This window comes from Melopsittacus undulatus, chromosome Z (assembly GCF_012275295.1).
Source record: "Melopsittacus undulatus isolate bMelUnd1 chromosome Z, bMelUnd1.mat.Z, whole genome shotgun sequence".
NCBI classification, from domain to species: domain Eukaryota; kingdom Metazoa; phylum Chordata; class Aves; order Psittaciformes; family Psittaculidae; genus Melopsittacus; species Melopsittacus undulatus.
This window is the reverse complement of record NC_047557.1, coordinates 65094519-65114416: the sequence shown is the minus strand read 5'-3', so window position 1 is coordinate 65114416 and position 19898 is coordinate 65094519.

Genomic DNA, 19898 nt, shown 5'->3' with positions numbered 1-19898 from the left:
AAGGTTTAAGTATGCAAAAATTCTAAAATGCCACATGAAATACCCAAATGATTTTCTGCAACGCTGCCTGTCGTAAGTGAAATTTTTCTTCCTTCATTCATAAGATCATAACTTTTATCAGCAATAAAGCATCAAATACTTTTTTCAGTGCAGGTGTCACAAACATACTCTTCTTTCAGTGCTATTTATCCAACAGTAATCTCTTTTCATTTTATCATGACAGTGGACAAGGAACTGGGACATTAAATTTCAAAGTTTGTCATTAATCTTCTATATTATAGTAGGAGGACCTTATGAAGACTTTATTATATATGAGTCTGTCTCCAATTTATGAGTTGTTGACTGCCTTGCATCAGAAAGTAAAACTTTCCCTAAAAAAATCTGTATTCCTATAAAACTACCCTGAATGGCTATCTTAAAACTATGTCTATTTTGAGATCTTGATTCCTAGACTGTATTGATGATTGTCTGGCAAGTTTCTTAAAAATTTAAATTAGTAATGTTAGAAACCTGCAGATGATCAACAGGGCCTTGTCTTCTGACATTAGGCCTGCTGGCCTGATGTGAAAAATAAATTCCAGCAGACTGAAGGCACTCAAGAAAATAATGAAAATTTAGCAATAAAGCTACAGCAGAAAAATGGAAGTTCAGTTTTGGTTTTTAATCTGAGAATAAAAACAAGAATGTATGGTCACAACTCCTGGAGACAGGTTTATCTAAAGACAAATCTTGAGGTCTGTAACAATATCCTTACTTGGGGAAAATTAATGAGTGAGTAAAAACAGGAGTACATTGACAGCAGACACATCTGGAAAAAGGGAATGTAAGAACAGAACTGTAAGCACAGCTGGAGTGCAAGGGAAATCAGTCCTGAAAGAAAGATCATAAATGTTGTAGAAAAATAAAGGAAGAATAAAGGGTAAGGATAGAAAAGCCATATTAAAGCAGTTCCTCTGTACTCTTAAAAGTAGAAAACAAAAGTGACTTGACATGGAAAGCCTGTGATCTGAGTCTATCTCAGCAAGATTAGTACCTTTCACCAACTTCACTCGAAGTTATTGACACACTACAGAACTGGGATCAAATTCAGGAGCCATAAGCAGTCCAGTATTGTTTTAAAAAGGAGTTACTTGTGTCATATGGCTGCAGATTTAGGTCAGTCTTGTATATGGTGAAAGGGTCTGAAAATGTTGAATTTTAGATGTTTGAAATTCTCCTTTGTCTCTTCGCCATGTAAATGATTTTTATAAAGTATAAACAAAAGTGTAATTTCTTTCATAATTTCTCTTTCGAAAGTGTATTTTTCCACACATACCTTGAAACAAACACCCCTTCATAGACTGTCAAATGAAGGTCTTAAAAATGTTAACCTTTTCCATAAGCAAGAGCTGTATAAAATGTGCATTAGCTCATTAGCTGACACAAATTTGTGCAGCTTCACTGACTTCAGTAAAGATAGTTTATATGTCATGAATATTAGGGCCCATATGTTTCAGAAGTGCTCTGCTATAAACCAAAAATAAATAATCTAGAAACTGAAGAATAATTAAAGAAATCTGCAGAGAAAATCTAGTTAAGGGGGCCATCGGTCATCTAATACCACACAACAGTTTAGACTTCATCTTTGAGGTGTCTTTGAAAAGACTAATAAAAATCACTTTATGGATCAAAAAAAAAAAAAGCTCCACCTTAGGAACTTACATGGGAAAATTTTTACAAGGAAATACTAGAGGATATCATGAATGCTCAAGAACTTATTGGTTACAGGTAAGAAGCTTTTAGCTTCCTTAGATTTCCTTCAAAATATGCATCCTAATAATGCAGGTTCAATACTTCAGGTTTGCCACAAAACAAATAACTAGGATAGATGCAACTTGATGCCTTTACTTTGTTAGGCAATTTACTCACATCTTTCTGCAGTCCATATTCTTTTAGAATGCCCTTTTTTGCCATTCTTCTTGACATTCACAGCTACAAGAGATTTATGTGGCACTACCTACTATTATTAAATTCTTCAAAATTTTTTGAGATTCTTAAAGCTAAGATCTTCAAAGCTGAAAAAACCGCACGTGTCCACCTTCTGTAGTCCACTGCAGCTCATTGTTCCCACTTCTAATCATATGTTAAACTCTAACCATACCCCCACCCTATTGCCTTTTTTTTTTCATATCCCACTGCTGTATGTTTACATTTCAACTCCTTGAACTTCTCTATCTTTTCATGGGAGATACGGTAATCGACAAGCAATCGTTATCAGCCACAGTAAAAGATTAAAATACCTAACTAAATGAAGAAACCGTTAGTTATGCAGTTTTATGCAAGCCAAGGTACAGTATTTCAATCCTATTAATACTCTTACTGAAGCATGAAACCAGTATATCAGATGGTGAAGCAATAAAACTTAAAAAAACCTTGAAGTGAAAAAACTTACAAATAGCCTGCAGCTAGGATTTAATCTGAACGGCCACTTTGCAAACAAGCTCAATGAATAAAATATTCTCAGCAGAAGGTCAAATAAATAAGCAGAGAGAAAAAAATCTCTTGTAACAAAGTGCTCCCCAAACTCATTCCAAATACTTAGCAATTGCAATCAATCCTTTGAAAGCCTTGCACAATTTCCGTCTGCTTTTCACTAGAGAAATAAGTGTAGAGGTTTGTAAAAACAAAAGGATTCAAAAATATCGATCTGAGGGATCATATGGTAATAGGAAAGAAATGCTCCAAGGTAAAATGTGAATGTGTTTTCCTTGGCTAAAAAATCTTCTGGTTCACATTTCTGTTATAATGCTGTTACATCATTTCTCTTGCCGAAATATTACATACATAGGAAGTAAGAGATTTTGGGACTTGCACAATTTGCCTACATTTACCTCTATTAATATCATTAGACAAGAGAATCAGTAACACTAGAGCTAAAAGCTAGAGCTGGACTAACCAGTGCTGTATTTTCTGTTGCCATGGACTACATGATGAGCTCTGCAGTGACCTAAATTTATTACAGAGTAGTGCTCGTTGTTGCTGTACCAAGCACTCTGTTGCAATTACAGCACATTAGGTAGAGGAGTGAATCTCAAGGGAAAATGTCTAGTCTTTTAATCAAGCAGTAGAAAAGTCAGAGTGGACAAAAATTACACTGCTGTATATATCTGCAGGCAATCTGTACATGTACATTCAACAGCAGTCTTAATTTTGCCCAATAATTGTTTTTATTACATACAAGGGTCATGACTGTAACAGTTTGCTCACTTAATCTTTTCTGTACTTCAGTCCATTTTTTTCCTGTATTATATTCTCAACCTTCCTGAATTTTATTGGGAACACCAGATAGTTAAAATGACCAGTCTTAGGATTTCACCCTTAGACTGACCTATTTCAAATTAGTATGTTCCTTTTTCTATATTTTGTTGGCGCATCTCGCAAATCTGAAGATCTAGGAAAAGCACACTGTGAGCTGAATGTCTGAAGACAGGCACACTGTTCCTGCAAACAGCTTTTAACATTTAATGGGATCTGTAAAGCTCACCTTACAAGTACTCTGAAATCTGGTAAATCATTCATTTGTTTTACTGGATAAGATGAAAGCTTTTGTAAACAGAGTATTTAAAATAATTTCTAATGAAATTTCAAACAAGAAACACTGTCATTTCAGAGGCAATATCTGAAAATGCTGAGGTTTAAAGAAAGACTAATTTGAATCACAGAAGAAAATGGGTCATGAAAATCAAGGTGTATCTTAATCTCTGTGTATGGGCTGGATAGAGGAGAGAGAGGAAGAAGTCTTTTTACTTCTATTCAAAAGAACAATAGGATGCCTAAAGCTTTCAGGAAAAGCAAAAGCAGACAGAAAGAGACGATTCATAAAACCCAACCTTAAGCACCTGTCTGAGACATCAAAGCCAGGAACCTCAGTCACTCTGGGCTTCCTGTAATGACTGCAGAGGGTTAGTGACCTCCAAAGGGATAACCAGCACCATGCAGCTCTGCATCACTGTCTGAATGTGCCTCCCTCTTTTCTCCTTCCAAAATAAGTTACTATTTAAGGGCAATTAGGGTCCTAACTTGGGTGTATGATATTAGATTCTAGAAGATGACTAGTGCAAACTTTCATTGTACTCAATGAACAAAAGCAAAACCAAAATAATTAGTGCGTTTTATGGCAACATAAGAATATGATCTTGCAAATCCTGTTGCAGGTCAGGTTTCTTGGTCACTTAGTGGACCATAGGGACAAGTGTCACTCAGCTGAGTAAGTATTTGCAGAACTGAAAGATGAAAAAACTTGGTCTTGGTTTTCTCACTCTGTTATTTTAGATGTACATAACTAAATGCTGCAAACACAGCAGTAAACTAACGTGGATGCAGAACAAAATAATTCACCTCCCAACATCTTTGTTATTTTGTTTTCACTGTAATTTCAGAATTATGGCCACAGCTCTGGGAGCAACCAAGTTACATACCTTTGTGAGTCCAGCACATCAATCATTTACATTTTCTGAAGAAGTTCAGTTTCACTAGAATTAGGGAATTATAATGCATATTTGCAACTAAAATACCTTTTATAAACTGTCAGTACTGTTGACAAAATAAAAATTAAGGATGAGACAGTGTGGCATTTCATGACATGGACTCAAGTTGATGCAGAGGCTCAAATCCCGGTTTATTATCACCAAGCCCTTTTTATCCCCTTGTTCAGTACTTTCCCAACCTGCACATATATACAACTTTCAATCTCATTGGCCCCTGTAAAACTCTCCAGGTAAATAGTCCAGTCACAATGTTGCAGACCCTCTCACAATCCCCAAATTTTAAGGCTTATAATTGAGATTCCTGCCACAACTGCATCCTGGCCCATCCTCCCAGGGCTTACTTGTTGGCCTTTCTTGTCCTTCAACGTTCCAACTCATCGCCCCAGGGCCTGTCAAACACCAAGGCCTCAGAGCTCATTCCCAAACTCTTTTTCATGCAAATCTTATCACCTTCACTCCCCACAAGACACTTATGCTGTTATATTTACACTTCATTCATCTATTTCTGCAATGGCTGCCTAATGCCTTAGCAAAATATTTTACAGTAAGCACTCTGTGGTATATTCTGTGAAATATATGGCTCACCAAAACACCTTCTAAGAGATGACAACAGATATGTCACATTCATTACAGCAAAGTGAAGATATTACAGGCTCATCTCTTTACAATATATTTCTTCTCATTACGTGTTTTAAGCACTAAACAGGCCACACTGAACTTGGAGGGTATGGCAAAAATATGTATGAAAAGTGCAGAAGGAATTGTCCCTATACCTGCAGGCTGAGTAATATGCAAATACTAAACCATTTAGTACAGAGAACAGATAGCACTCTTTGAGACTTCCTGTATTTGCATTTTCACAGTGCCTTAGCATAAGTGCTATCTACCTCAGGTATTTTTAAAGTGTCCTGACATATTTTACCATGCTTTTCCTTTTCTCAACACATACCTTCAAAATGTGTGGAATAAAAAGTGTGGAGGACTTGAGAAATCAGCCAGAGGTAAGCTTGCAACACTGTTGTCAGAAGGTCAAAGGAAGATCTGGAGAACTGGAATAGGTCTCAGATGTGAAATATTTCCTGACATGTGAACAAAGTTCTGAAGAGGTGAATCCGGGTGGTTTGGAGGGAGACCTTAAAAAAAAACAAAAAAAGTAGCCAACAAGGGAAAACAAGCAGATACAGAAGGTATGAAAAAAAAAAAAGGCAGTTTATGACCTTTTAGAGTAATGAATGAAGTTTTCTCAAAGCAGAAATCAAGAAAAAAAAAGAGTCTTCAGGAAGAGAATTACAAGTGCAGCTGCCTCTGCAAACAACATTAGGAATCAGAGGCCAAAAACAAACCCACTAATTTAACACCAGTTCTCACATAACATGTGACACATTTAGGTAATTCTGCTTCTTTAAAGGGAGTAAAATTTATATTTTCAGTTTCATTGCATGTCTGTGAAGTAAAATCATATAATTCCATTTTACAAATGGTAGCAAGAAGGGGTAAAACAGGAAGGCAATTTGCTATGCTAATTCAATTAACTACAAATATCACCTGGAATGCTTAACATCCTCTACTAAATTAAGCATTTCTGCACAGAGCTGCATTTAGAGGAGCTGTGAAGATCAAGGAGAAAAACAGATGTCCCTTTCTTGTTACATTCCTCATTTTCACCTTGAGGAATAGCTAAAACCTTGAAGTAAAAAAATATTGAAATTGAAATATTTAAACCTTTAAAATTATCTCTTTCGTGGTTGTGGAGCTGAATGTATACATACAAATACACGTATATATATGTATATGCATTCAGCAACATAGATGGACTTTTTTCCTGGTACACTTTACTGATCTTTATTTATAGTTGTAAGCTCCTTTACTCTTAGGAGAAAAGCTTCAGAGATTTCAGAGGAGCTGAGCTACCTGGTTTAACTACATTCGACATCTCAAAATTATTATAATGATAGCTACACTCTAGCTGCTTGATGGGAACATTTTGGCAGCATAGTAATTCCCCTGCTGTTATTATTTGATGTGCTTTCATGATTATTTGTATGAGGACAAAGAACTATAAAAGGGTTAGACATAAGCAAGCATACATCAGCCCACACACAGAAAAAAAAAGTCTTAAAATGCTAGTAAAATAAAGGGAAGATGTAAAGGCTTATACAGCTTCTCAGTCTAATATAGTTTTTCCCTGTCTTTATTACAGCATGTAAAACAGCAATCTGGGGTGAAATGGAGGACGATGTGTAGAAAATAATTGAGTATTTGGCACTCATTTTCAAGTACTACTAAATGTTTTAGAATCACTTGGAGTCTGCAATGGCATTTCAGAGCTTTATTACAAGGAAACTGCTACCATGCATCAGTAATACTAACAAGGAACAGATTTGCTGAGTGAGTTCCTTCCCTCTGGCTTCCTGTTTAGAGCTATTCACATTATTCTGGCTCAAGGAAGTTAGAAGGTGCTGCAATTTTGTCCCCTCTTGCAATTATATATGACAGCCTTGGTAACTGGAAATAGGACCGATACTTTTGGGAAATAATCAGACAAGAAGCTTAGACTGCTGGTGAAGAACCCTGAAAGCTGTGGTTCCTGACAATGCCACCGGATACAAATTCTGGCTACTACTACTTAAGTCAGGAGAATTAAAATCATCTGGATTTGCTTGTGTTATTTCAACTAATCTAGCTAAAGCTACAGGCTGTGACTCTGAAAATGAAAGCACTGCATCATGTCACTAAACACCAGTATTCAGGGAGCAAGGTCACAGACACTGCTGGTTTAAAGACCACAGCTATATAGTTAATGAAGTCTAGATAAGAACAGCTGCTGGGTGTCAAGCCCAGGCGAGACAGCACAGCTCATGTCTTCACCAATAAGTTTTCCTGTTTCAAGAAGAGGAAGACAAAGCAAATTGCCTCATGGATAGCTTCACAGGACAACCTTGTTACCTAAATGTGCTCAGAAGTTGTTTGAGGGGCTGTTATTTTCCATGAGCTGTAAACATGGTAACAGCTCAGTGATATTGAGTGTTGTATCCAGGACTTGCTAGCACACAGACACCTTTCATAGCTGTATACCATGGTCTTAGAGGACGCTTGTAGGAGTGGACCTGTGATTAGTGTATATGGGCAGACGGTTAAAGGATAGGCAGCTTTGTCACCATTATCATGCAGCAACCTGACCACCTCAGCCAACTACTCCATATCCTTGCCTACCTCTCAAAGACTCTTATTTAACCCTGGAAACTTAGTAGCTGAAATCTAACACAATTTACCTTTTGTTGTTTCTGGGATTTACATAGGTACTAAAATAGAGAGAAAAAAATGAGGTATAAAATAACTAAATTATTTCTGCAAGGCTACATTCTATAATAAGACTGGGAATTAGACCAAGGTTTCCTGCAAAACTGTGTCCTTATCTTGCATTCTATCTATTAGACTATTCCTTACTGTCTCATGATTTACTCCTCTGTGGGAGAGATCAAGAGCTGAAACCTGGAAGATGCCTGGTTTCTGCACCGAAAATACTGCCAGAGATAATCTTTTCACAAGACAGTGAGATGTGGGATGACTACAGTTTAATTAATCCCACAATGACTTTATTTTTCATATTTTAAAATTTTGTGAATAATTCCGAACTTAAAAGATCACAGACTTTTCTCTGCCGCACAGCTTTCCATAATAACTGACCGATACTTTGGTCTTTTTCCTACAATTATCAGAGTCTTCAGTCCTTAAGTAAAATGATTTACTCTGTCTTACATTTTTTAACTAGTCCTGTGCCTTCTGGGCATGAAAACACTCCCTGTATTCCTTGCTGGCATTTGCTAGATCAGAAAAAGAGAGTAGTAATATGAACATTACGAAAAGAATAACTGTTCCTGCATTTTATTTCTCCTTTTTTGTTTTAGTTTTTTGTTGGGTTTTTTTTTCTGTTTGTTTGGTTTTTTACCAGCAAAATAATATTCATTCCTGTATCTGTGTTGAAATTCATTGCAAAAGTAAAAACTATACATAGTATTCAGATGTTTGCTGAAGCATGCAAACCACCATCAGCTTAACTTGGTCCAGATACTTTTTCTAGCAGTAATTCAAATTAATGTTTCTTAGTTGTTTTATGAAAACTGAACTATAACATTTTTGGTGACTATTTTTTTACTTTGACACTGTTTGTTGAAGGACTGACCTCCAGTACATTCACAATCCAAGGCTGTTGAAGCCTCAGCATGTATGTAATGTAAAAACTGAAAAAATAGCTTTTTACAGAACACTTTTTCAGATGTGGAATTAATTTCTTAAACAGGCAGACAAAATGTATTAATAAAATACCTTCATCTCCTGCTTCTGCATTTCTAGAATATAAACATTACATCCGTGTATAATTCAAAGGGCTATAAATGTTGAAGGAGAAGGCATCATATTAGGTTAAAAATCAGAGACAATGGATTGATTGGGAATTAAGGCTGGTGTCAGAATAAACACATTCAGTCATTCACTGTTACACAGAGAAATATTCCTAAGATATGAATAGCACTCCATGATTTGTTCAATGCATTTTTTCTTTCAAGGTCAATGTTGCAAAGGGGTGGGGGGAAGCAACTCATTTCCCCTTTTCATGCTTCCTATGCCTTTTGAGAGGCTGCTGCATTTTCTAACTACATTACAATGAGTTAGGTTTGCTTTCTAAATGAATGTCCAACAGAGAATATATTCAGTCTTTATCAGTCTGCACCTTTCAAAAGCAGATGCAGGAATTTGAGCTTTTGAAAAGAATCAATGCTAATAGAGTTACTACTTTACTATTTGACCGCATCTGTCCCATGTATTGTTTTGAATTCTCTTCCCTTGTGTACATATCCAGATCTTTTCAAAGACAGCACAGGTGCCTGCTCTCCTCCAAATAGGAAAACTGTGGGAGGTTGTCTTTCAAATAGTCTTTTTCCATAATTCATGAACTTGGTTATCTTGTTTCTTTGATAGCACTAGATAGTAGAAGTGCAGGCAAGGACACCAACTCCTTAATGCTTCCCTGTCATGCCTTCACACAAGGTGGGGATTAGTTGCTGCAGGTAGAGCTTAAAGACTCAAGAACCTTTCCCAGGGTCACTATAGCTAAAGAGCTTGCGCAGCTCTTGCTTTCATTTGGATACCCTCAAAACAGAAATTCCTAGCACAGTCCTGTAAATATGTCCCTAATTGCAGAACGTATGATCACCTATAAGACAAGAATGTTTTCCTGACCATTTTAATTTTGTGTTTTTCTGAAGAATGACACCATTGCCTGCCACAGACAGCTTTCAGGTGATACAACTGTTTTGAAACGTGAATACTTAATGTCAATGTGACTTAGGTTGATGCTGCCTACAATGAACTTTGAGCTGAACCTTTCTGCTTCCACAAAAGAAAAGTTAATTTTTATGCCTGTTCAAATAAGGCGATTGGTAAATATAACAAGTACAGTTTGGCTTTGAATTTATGAGCAAAAAAAACCCTCAAAACAGTTTCTGAAATGACCTTGGGAAAATAATTTCCTTTAGCATCTGTTGTGGTTCTTCAAAAGTAGTTACTACCAATATACCATTGCTTGAAAAAATTGTTATACATGCTGTGAAATAAACTATCATGAACACATTTCTTTGTGAAACAGCATTCATTAAAATTGGATATTCTCTTATCTGGAAATTACACTTTTATCTAGTTATATTCCTAAAATTATATATACTTTATAATACTGTACTAATGAGGCAAACAGAAGCAACCCAGTCATATTCCATGGTCAAAATGTGGATAAGACAGACCATATACAAAGAAAATGTGTCAATTATATGGATGCTGTCTGTTAGTTCTTACTGTCATCTAGATTCACAGGATTCTTACTATTCACATGCTGACGCTCCTTCTTCTTCAAGTAATTTTGTCAAATATTGATTTAGAAGAGAAAACTATTAACCTAGAAGTAACCAGTCAAATAAACATGCTATAGATCCCCCTATCTATGGATATGATGACATTGAAGTAGTTACTGCTGACTTAGGAGCACAGCTTCAGTGTCTGAAGAGAGCCTACAAGGATGCCAGAGAGGGATTCTTCATCAGGGTCTGTAGCTGTAGGACAAGGGGGAATGGGTTTAAACTTAAAAAGAAGTTTGGGTTAGATATAAGGAAGAAGTTCTTTACTGTGAGGGTGGTGAGGCACAGGAACAGTTTGCCCAAACAGGTGATAAATGCTCTATCCCCAACAGTGTTCAAGGCCAGCCTGGATAGAGTGTTGGGCAACACAGTTTAGTGTGAGGCATCCTTGTCTGTGGCAGGGGGGCTGGAACTAGATAATCTTAAGGTCCTTTCCAATCTTAACTATTCTATGAATTTATGATTCTCTGAATCTCCTCTCCTCCAGATTTTGTCATGGATGACTCCCGCTTTCTGTACTAAGGAGTCAAAGACAAAAAGAACAGTATTTCAGATTTTAATTTTGCTAGGCATTGCTTTCAGAGGAGACTTGCAAACAGGACCAGGTATTCAGTTTTGGAAGGACATACAGGGCATGACAGCAACAACAAATGAGGAATTGTTACAATTCACTTAGTGAGCAAAGTAAGCAGCTTGTTTTATGTAGATAATCATCTACTTAAGTCAAGCCGACATTTTGTCTGATGTTCCTTGCTTTGCAAAGCAGAGCTGATTTTCACTCGTCAGTGACAAATTTCCTAATCAGATATCCATCTCTTGTTTTCCTGCTACACCACTACATCCTGTACAGAAGATCCACAAAGCAGCAATTGAGAATAGTTGGGTGATTACATTTAGTTGATTTTTATATGTTAAAGTACTAAATGACTAATGGCTGTTCACCTGGCAACCTGTTGTGATAGCGTTATATTTTTTGTTTCCATTGGTCACGTATTTTTTGTTTCCATAGGTCAGAGCACTGTGAAGTATCGTTCTTGAAAGCTCTAATCTTTCTGTTCCTGAACACTTTCTGACTCATTGACTGTATCTTTTGTTGTACAGGAGAATGTTCCAAAAAATATTGCCATAATGCAAATAATAAAAAACAGGGTATAAAAGTCTGTGTCTGAAAGGGGAAACCTGCAAGGGAACAGTAAATGAGAACTGTGTCAGCAATATTCTCTTTTGCATTATTATGTTGAATGTGATATTCTGGAAGCAAGGAAAATACTCAATTACATATGGGGGAGGCATTTTAGAGGTTTTGTAGTACAGCAAATGGCAACAACAGTTAAAATCATCCATGTAATTTAATCTAGCTTAATGTAGTCTCCCATGAGTACTACCTTAATATGATCCATTCGAAATCGCACAGTGTCCCTCGCCCCAACTCACTATGCTGATGCACCTGCCCTTGCAAACTTACACAAAAGCGGTGATTTGGCATAATTCCTCTTTCAACCTAGTACAATTTTTTTTGTTTGTTGTTTCATTTGGGGCTTTGTTTTTTTCATTGGTTGGTTGGGTTTGTTTTTTGGTTTTCTCCTTTTTAATTTTTTTTTTTTAACAGCTTTTAACCTAGATATCCTGGAAGACTTCATGCTTGATACTATTGGGTGAAAAAAATTATTATGTTCACATAGCTTACACTTTGGGGTAATAATTTAGCTGTGTCTCTGTAGCAACAAAAAAATAAAGCAACAAGAATTTGGAATTTCAAGGAAGAGAATTTAGCCTGTGTACGTGTTATAATTCTAGAACATAAGGATAATTGTGACAGAATATCAAGAGGTATGTAACTTCTTTTGGATCTCAATTTGAAAAATCTGAGAGGCCATTATTCAGTCTTCTGAGATGCTGTATCCTGTTGACTGCATGCAATGTTCTCAGTCTCCCTCACCACACTCCTCTTGCCCCACCCCCGCTCCTGGAGGGGGAGGAAAACCGAAGGAATGCATCTCCCACAGGTTGAGATAAGAGCAGTCCAGTAACTAAGGTATAACACAAACCACTACTGCTACCACCAATAAAAACAATGATAGAGGAAATAAACAAGGAAAGAGAATACGATACCACCCGCCGAAACGAGCCTGACCCAGAAGAGAGCTAACCGGAGCTCTTCTGGCTAACTCCCAGTTACCTACCCGGGTATGGTTATATGGGTATAACCCAGTTACCACCCGTGATGTGGTATGGAATACCTCCTTGGCCAGCTTGGATCAGGTGTCCTGTTTCCTCCCGGCCTCCCCTCCTTCCCTGGCAGAGCATGAGACTCACAAAGTCCTTGGACAAACCAAACATTTGAGCAAAAACTCAAAACATACTTGCTATCAGCACTGTACCCAGCCTGAAAGTCAAAACACAGCAATGCACCAGCTACCAAGAAGGAGAAAAAAATGACTGCTACTGCTGAACTCAGGACAAATGTTTAGGATACTTCCAGAATACATGGTCAGATTTTAACTACATTTCAACATAACCACCATTTCAGAAGACCTTTCTTCTAACCCTTACATAGTAAGGCTGCCTTTACTTGTAAACTATGTCTTAATACTGAAGGGAAATAACATGTCTGGTTAACCACAATTTAAAAATAAAGATGAAGTTCATGAAAATAACCATCGTACACAGAGAACCATGTGAATCTCAAGACACCATTTAGTTTCTTCCTGCCCAAAGGCAGGATCAATTATACTATTGTCAGCTTGGACAGATGTTAGTCTGACTTCTTAAAGACCTCCAGTGTGGAAGGGGTTGGAAGGGAGGAAGTCTCCTGGACTCTCTTTTCCCATGTTTTGCTGTCCTGATCCTTTGAAATGCAACTTTTTCCACCCACAGTTTAAGGCTGCTTTCTCTTGTTCTGCCTGCTACAGGAACAAAGATGAGGGGTATGCAGGGTCCAACCTGAGTCTCCAAACTGTGGCTTTGTACTCTGCTCCTTAGCCAGTACACCTGCATATGTTCCCTACTTAAGGGCTCCTGCCATCTCTCCCTGAAGCTCTAGTGCATGAAAAAAGGCAATAAAAGTAAAATATATGTCATCCAATTTACAAGAAGTTATACACTATTATGATTGCTGAATAAATGTTAATAGTACAGCTAAATATCCCAGTCCAAATATTCCAGCTCTGAAATGGATTATGAAATTCCTGAGGCCACAGTACAACAGAAAGCAAGAAAAGGTGTTATGTACATATAACCGTGCACATATCTATCTACTGCTTCACCATTTGCATACTTGCATGTGTATATAACATATTATTACATGTATTAAGTCAGGCCAACGCCACCTACTTTTTTCACCAGCAATATGACCCGGGGAATTACAGACCAGTGAGTCTCACCTCTGTGCATGGCAAAATCTGGGAGCAGATTCTCTTGGAAGGCATGCTAGGGCACATGAAAAACAACAAGGTGCTTGGTGACAGCCAGCATGGCTTCACTAAGTGGAAATCTTGCCTGACCAATTTGGTGGGCTTCTATGATGGGGCTACAAAAGTGATGGACAGGGGTGGAGCAGTTGACGTCATCTACCTGGACTTCTGCAAGCATTTGACACTGTCCCACATGACATCCTTGTCTCTAAATTGGAGAGACATCAATTTGATAGGTGGATCACTCGGTGGATAAAGAACTGGCTGGATGGTCGCACTCAAAGAGTTGTGGTCAACGGTCCAATGTCCAGCTGGAGACCAGTAATGAGTGGTGTCCCTCAGGGATCGGTGTTGGGACCGATAATATTTTTGTTTAATATTTTTGTCGCTGACATGGACAATGGAATTGAGTGTGCCCTCAGCAAGTTTGCCAATGACACCAAGCTGTGTGGTTCTGTTGATATGCTAGAGGGAAGGAATGCCATTCAGAGGGACTTTGACACACTTGTGAGGTGGGCTGATGAAGTTTAACCATGCCAAGTGCAAGGTCCTACACCTGGGTGGGAGCAATCCCAGGCACAACTACAGGTTGGGCAAAAAGGAAATTCATGGTAGTCCTGCGGAGAAGGACTTGGGGGTGTTAGTCAATGAGAAAATGAACATGAGACAGCAGTGTGCACTCACAGCCCAGAAAGCCAACCGTATCCTGGGCTGCATCAAAAGGATCGTGACCAGCAGGCTGAATGAGGTGATCCTGCCCCTCTACTTTGCTCTTGTGAGACCTCACTTGGAGTATTGTGTTCAGTTCTGGTGCCCTCAACATAAAAAGGACATAGAATTGTTAGAACAAGTCCAGAGGAGGGCCACGAGGATGATCAGGGGACTGGAGCACCTCCCATATAAAGACAGGCTGAGAAAGTTGGGGCTGTTCAGCCTGGAGAAGAGAAGGCTGCATGGAGACCTCATAGCAGCCTTCCAGTATCTGAAAAGAGCCTACAGGGATGCTGGTGAGGGACTATTCATTAGGGTCTGTAGTGATAGGACAAGGGGTAATGGGTTGAAACTTAAACAGCAGAGGTTTAGACTGGATCTAAGGAAGAAATTCTTTCCTGTTAAGGTGGTGAGGTACTGGACTGGGTTGCTTGGGGAGGTAGTGAATGCTCCATCCCTGGCAGTGTTCAAGACCAGGCTGGATGAAGCCTTGGGTGATATGGTTTAGTGTGAGGTGTCCCTGGTGATGGCAGGGGGGTTGGAACTAGATGATCTTGAGCTCCTTTCCAATCCTAACAATTCTATGATTCTATGATTAATATGGTGGTGTAGGCTTCTCAAGTATCAGCTCTCCCCTCCACAAAACCCCCTAACAGCTGAAAACGTACATCTTGAAGTCAGCAAAATAAAAAGTAGGCATTTTATTACACCACAGAGCTTCCCTCCACTTTTTTTGTGGTATCATTTGAAGTCTGCTTTCTAAATCAGAAGTTGAACAAATGAATACTTTTGTCCTCACTTTTAGTTGTCAGCAGTGCTTCAGTGTGAGATGAAATAAATTGCTAGGCTCTTTCATCTTCTATAATCAGCAATGCACAGCTGAGTACACCCACAGCCCTGCAAGCTGCCTCTGCCAGCACTAATTCTGTGTGGAATACAAAGTCTTTGTTAGTGCAATGTTTCTAATGTTCTACACAGGAGTAGCTTTTGTTATTTTTATTTCTTCCTTTTTCCCCTGTACACTCTTCTCTGACTGATAAGCTATTGTACAATCCATTTTCTGTGGGAGAGAAGCTTTTAGGTGGTAACATTTTCAAAATGTGCTTGATGTAGTGTACTTCTATTCCAGTGGCTGCCACTGATGGTATCAGTACTTTTGCAACATAATACTTATAACTTGTAGTTAGTTCTAAGGAGCATTTAACCAATCTAACAGCAGGTCAAAACATTTCATTTTAGAAGGGTTAAAACTCTAAATTCATTGCTTTTACATCAGTGCAAGATGTTGTGGAGATTTACTAATCATAGGGTTATTTTTCCCTTTCCACCGTGCTTGCCCTCCTCAATAGCAGTGAAGATCAGGGAGGGTCAGGGTTTTCAAAGATTAACTGGTATCCTGAAATACTAAGGTGATAAGTTGTACCAACTTAATCCTTGGGGAAATGAGACTCAATCAATTGAAAATCTGGCACTGCACACATAGGGTCATGTATGTACAGATGGGCTCTGCTAATGCACTTACTGCGCCAGGTGAAGGGTAACACAGCTGTGGCAACCCTAGACTCCAGGCCATCAGCACAAACCGAGGGCAGTAGAATGAACTGCCATATGGGCATCTGTGCAAGTCCCAGCAGATGCAGCAAGAGCATCATCCTACTCACGACTTTTGCTGGCAGCCTCTGAGAGTGTGGCAAGTACCATTTTACCACAGAAACTGATCTATGATACTCTAATTCCTTCCCAGAGTTAGTCCTTGAAGGCGAAAACTCTACAGACTTTGACATTTAAACGTCAGTTTCTACAACAGAGCTGAAGTTTTCAGTCTCTTGTCCTATCCATGTATGCATTAGATACAGCTGAAACAAAGTGGTGAACACTACACTTCAGTAATCAATGAGCTGAAACTGCACAGCCAAAGGGAAATAAGGCAGAGCAAAAGATTGACTTTCTACAACATTTTAATTCCAAGAACATAAACCAACCCCTTTTCTACATGTTAAATGCTGTCAGTAGTACAAGTCTAAAATCTGACTACAGCTTGGTTTCTCATGGGCTAATACGTTTTTTGAGAAAGAGTACACTCATTAAGCAGTGCAACCTAGCCGGAGGTGCAGTTTTATCCTAAAATAACCACAGTCCTGGCCAATTTGGAGGCAGAAGAAAGACACATACTACCTATGAGAATCTGATTATTCCAAAACAATGACCAACAGACCTAATTTTTTAAAGCTCTTACAAATTAGTGGGTTTTAATTTCTTTATAAAATTAATATTTTAGAATCTGATTAAAAAGAATCTGATCATCAACAAGGCAGATAGGGTGGGAGTTGTTTATAGACCACCCAACCATGATGAAAGGGGAAACAAAATATTCTATAAGCAGCTGAGAGAGCTCTCACAGTTTACCCCTTTGTCTCATGGGGTACTTTAACTTACCAGATGTTTGCCGGAATTATAATACAGCAGAAAGGAAGCAGTCTAGAAGGTTCCTGGAGCATGTGGAAGATGCAGCTGGTTGGTGAACCAGCTAGGGAAAGCACCCTGGACCACAACACTAAACCTATGGTTTGTGAACTGAGAAGACTTGGTGGGTGCTGTTATGGTTGGAGGCCATCTTGAGCACAGTGATCATGAAATGATAAGTTTTCAATTCTTGGACAAGTAAGGAGGGAGTCACCAGAACTGTTACCTTGGACTTCTGGAGGGTTGACTTTGGTGTGTTTAGGATCCTGGCTGACAAAGTCCCTTGGGAGACAGTCCTGAATGTAAAAGGAGTCCAGGAAGGAAATCCTAAAGGAAGAGGAGCAAGCCATCCTTATGTGCCAAAAGAGGAGGTAGTGGGAGAGCCCAGTCTGCGGGAACAGGACGCTTTGACTAGAGCACAGGAAAAAAAGGAATTTATACCCTTTGGAAGAAGAGGCAGGCAACTCAGAAGGACTAAAGGATGTCATGAGGTTATTCAGGGAGAAAATTAAAAGGACCAAAGCCCAAATAGAACTTAATCTAGCTACCACTATGCAAGACAATAAAAAATGTTTACCCTGGCAGTGTTCAAGGCCAGGTTGGACAGAGTCTTGGGCAACATGGTCTAGTGTGAAGTGTCCCTACCCATGGCAGAAGGGTTGGAACTAGATGATCTTAAGGTCATCATCGCCCTGTACTTGGCACTGGTGAAGCCACACCTTGAGTCGTGTTTTCAGTTCTGGTCTCCTCACTACAGGAGAGACATTGAGGTGCTGGAACGGATCCAGAGAAGAGCAACGAACCTGGTGAAGGGTCTGGAGCACAAGTCTGATGAGGAATGGCTGAGGGAACTGGGGGGTGTTTAGTCTGGAGAAGAGAAGGCTCAGGGGGGACCTTATCACTCCCTACAGCTACCAGAGAGAAGGATGGAATGAGGTGGGGGCCAGTGTCTTCTCCCAAGTAACAAGTGATAGGACAAGGGGAAATGGCCTCAAGCTGCACCAGGGGAGGTTTAGACTGGATATTAGGAAAAATTTATTCACCAAAAGACATTGGAACAGACTGCCCTGGGAAATGGTTTATTTATCATCCCTGAAGGTATTTAAAAGATGCATAGATGCAGTAGTTAGTGACATCATTTAGTGGTGGACCTGACAGTGATAGGTTAACAGTTGGACTTGATGATATTAAAGGTCTTTTCGAACCTCAACTATTGTATGATTCTATGATTAGGGTTACTGTGTAGCAGTGCAAGGCTTATTCATTATTCTAACTTTTAAAAATGTTTTATAGTCAATACAATTTGTCCTTGTGCCAAGTAATTTTCAGTCTTGAAGTCACAGCTGAAAGTGCTGTTTATTTTTAAATTACCACATATTCACTGTTGATCACCAAATCAACTGGTTGACCTTTGGGCACAAGAAACAAAACAAGATACACAATGTTTTAATATGTCTGTATCCTTACTGCATTGAACTGAGTTCCACTTATGTCAAGGCTGAAGGGTGCAGCAGGCACTCACTGTGCTCTCATTGCTGCTGAAGGAGGGGAAGGCAAGTGACTGGGAGATCTTGTCTCAGCCTTCTGCTCATTGACAAAACTGTAATGAGGGCTTTCTAGAAAACACATTTCACCTCATGGCTCTGATGATTTTGTGGTGTGCCCACTCCCACCCAGCTATGTTGAACATCAATAAGGAAGATGTACTGTTACAGCCACAGTTCCAGTGGACTTTCTTTTGCAAGAATGCTGTAAGCCTGGCTTTCAAAAGCTGAATGAACCCACCACGTAATAACATTTTTAACTGAATGTTAACCATGCCTCCACAACAGCTGCCAATTTTTTTACTAGTACCATATAAACATAAAATGTAGACTTGATGTGCCCCCCTCCCCTTGCGCAATCACTCATAGATCATAATAATAGTATCTTTATATATATTATAAGTATGCAAAGCTGTGGAAATGCAAGCCCTGTAGCTACATCATAAGTAGAAAATTGTCTGGGCCAAAAGCAATACCTAACTACTAAGTATGTCAAAGCTTAAAGCCAGATGTGAGTTTTGTTCTCTATAAGGGAGAAAACCAGAACATTTAGAGTTGAACTTCCTTGAACTTTGGGGGTGTTTTCAAATTTAAAATGAAAATGGGGATGCTGAGTCTATTTCTAATGTCAAGAAAAGGTAAATGAAGTTAATACAGCAATATAAATAACAAAGTGTAGGGAAATTAGAAATTAAGTCTAGTTGTGGCTTTATACCACTGCACAGAGAATTTTAAACTTTTCCCTATAGATTTTATCTTGTGTTTTCTTCAATTAACTCTAATGTACTTTTCAGAAATCTCTATCACAGGCATAAACGTTATCAGGAAAAAGAATAATATACATTTCTTTCAGGAAATTACTAGTTGGGATTTCTTTCTGAATCAGCTATCCCTCATAGTTGTCTGCACTTTAATTGGGTCTTGCCTACTGTTAGTGATGTTAAAATCAAGCGAAGGTCAGAGATTCCAGCAACAGGTTCAAAGCTGAAGTGTTTAGACCTGAATAAAGGAAAAGACTATCCTTTTCCAGGCACCTTTAGGGGAACTGAGCATGGAGGTGTTTCAGGGCTCACCTCCTGGCCATGGCTGCTGATAGAGTATGATGGCCAAATCTCCAAGGGACAGAGAGGTCCAGCCAAGGTGCAGGTATGAATACATGTGCAACACTATTCTGTGTTAGTGAACCTGAGAAATAAAACTAAAAAAAAAGAAAAAAAGGCCTTGTTTATGACTATGAAGGAGGAAATTCTGATGTCCATAAGCAATAAAAACATAAAACTTCTCCTTTTCATACCTGTCTGATAAAAAATAACCACCTACCTGCTTTTGATAAAG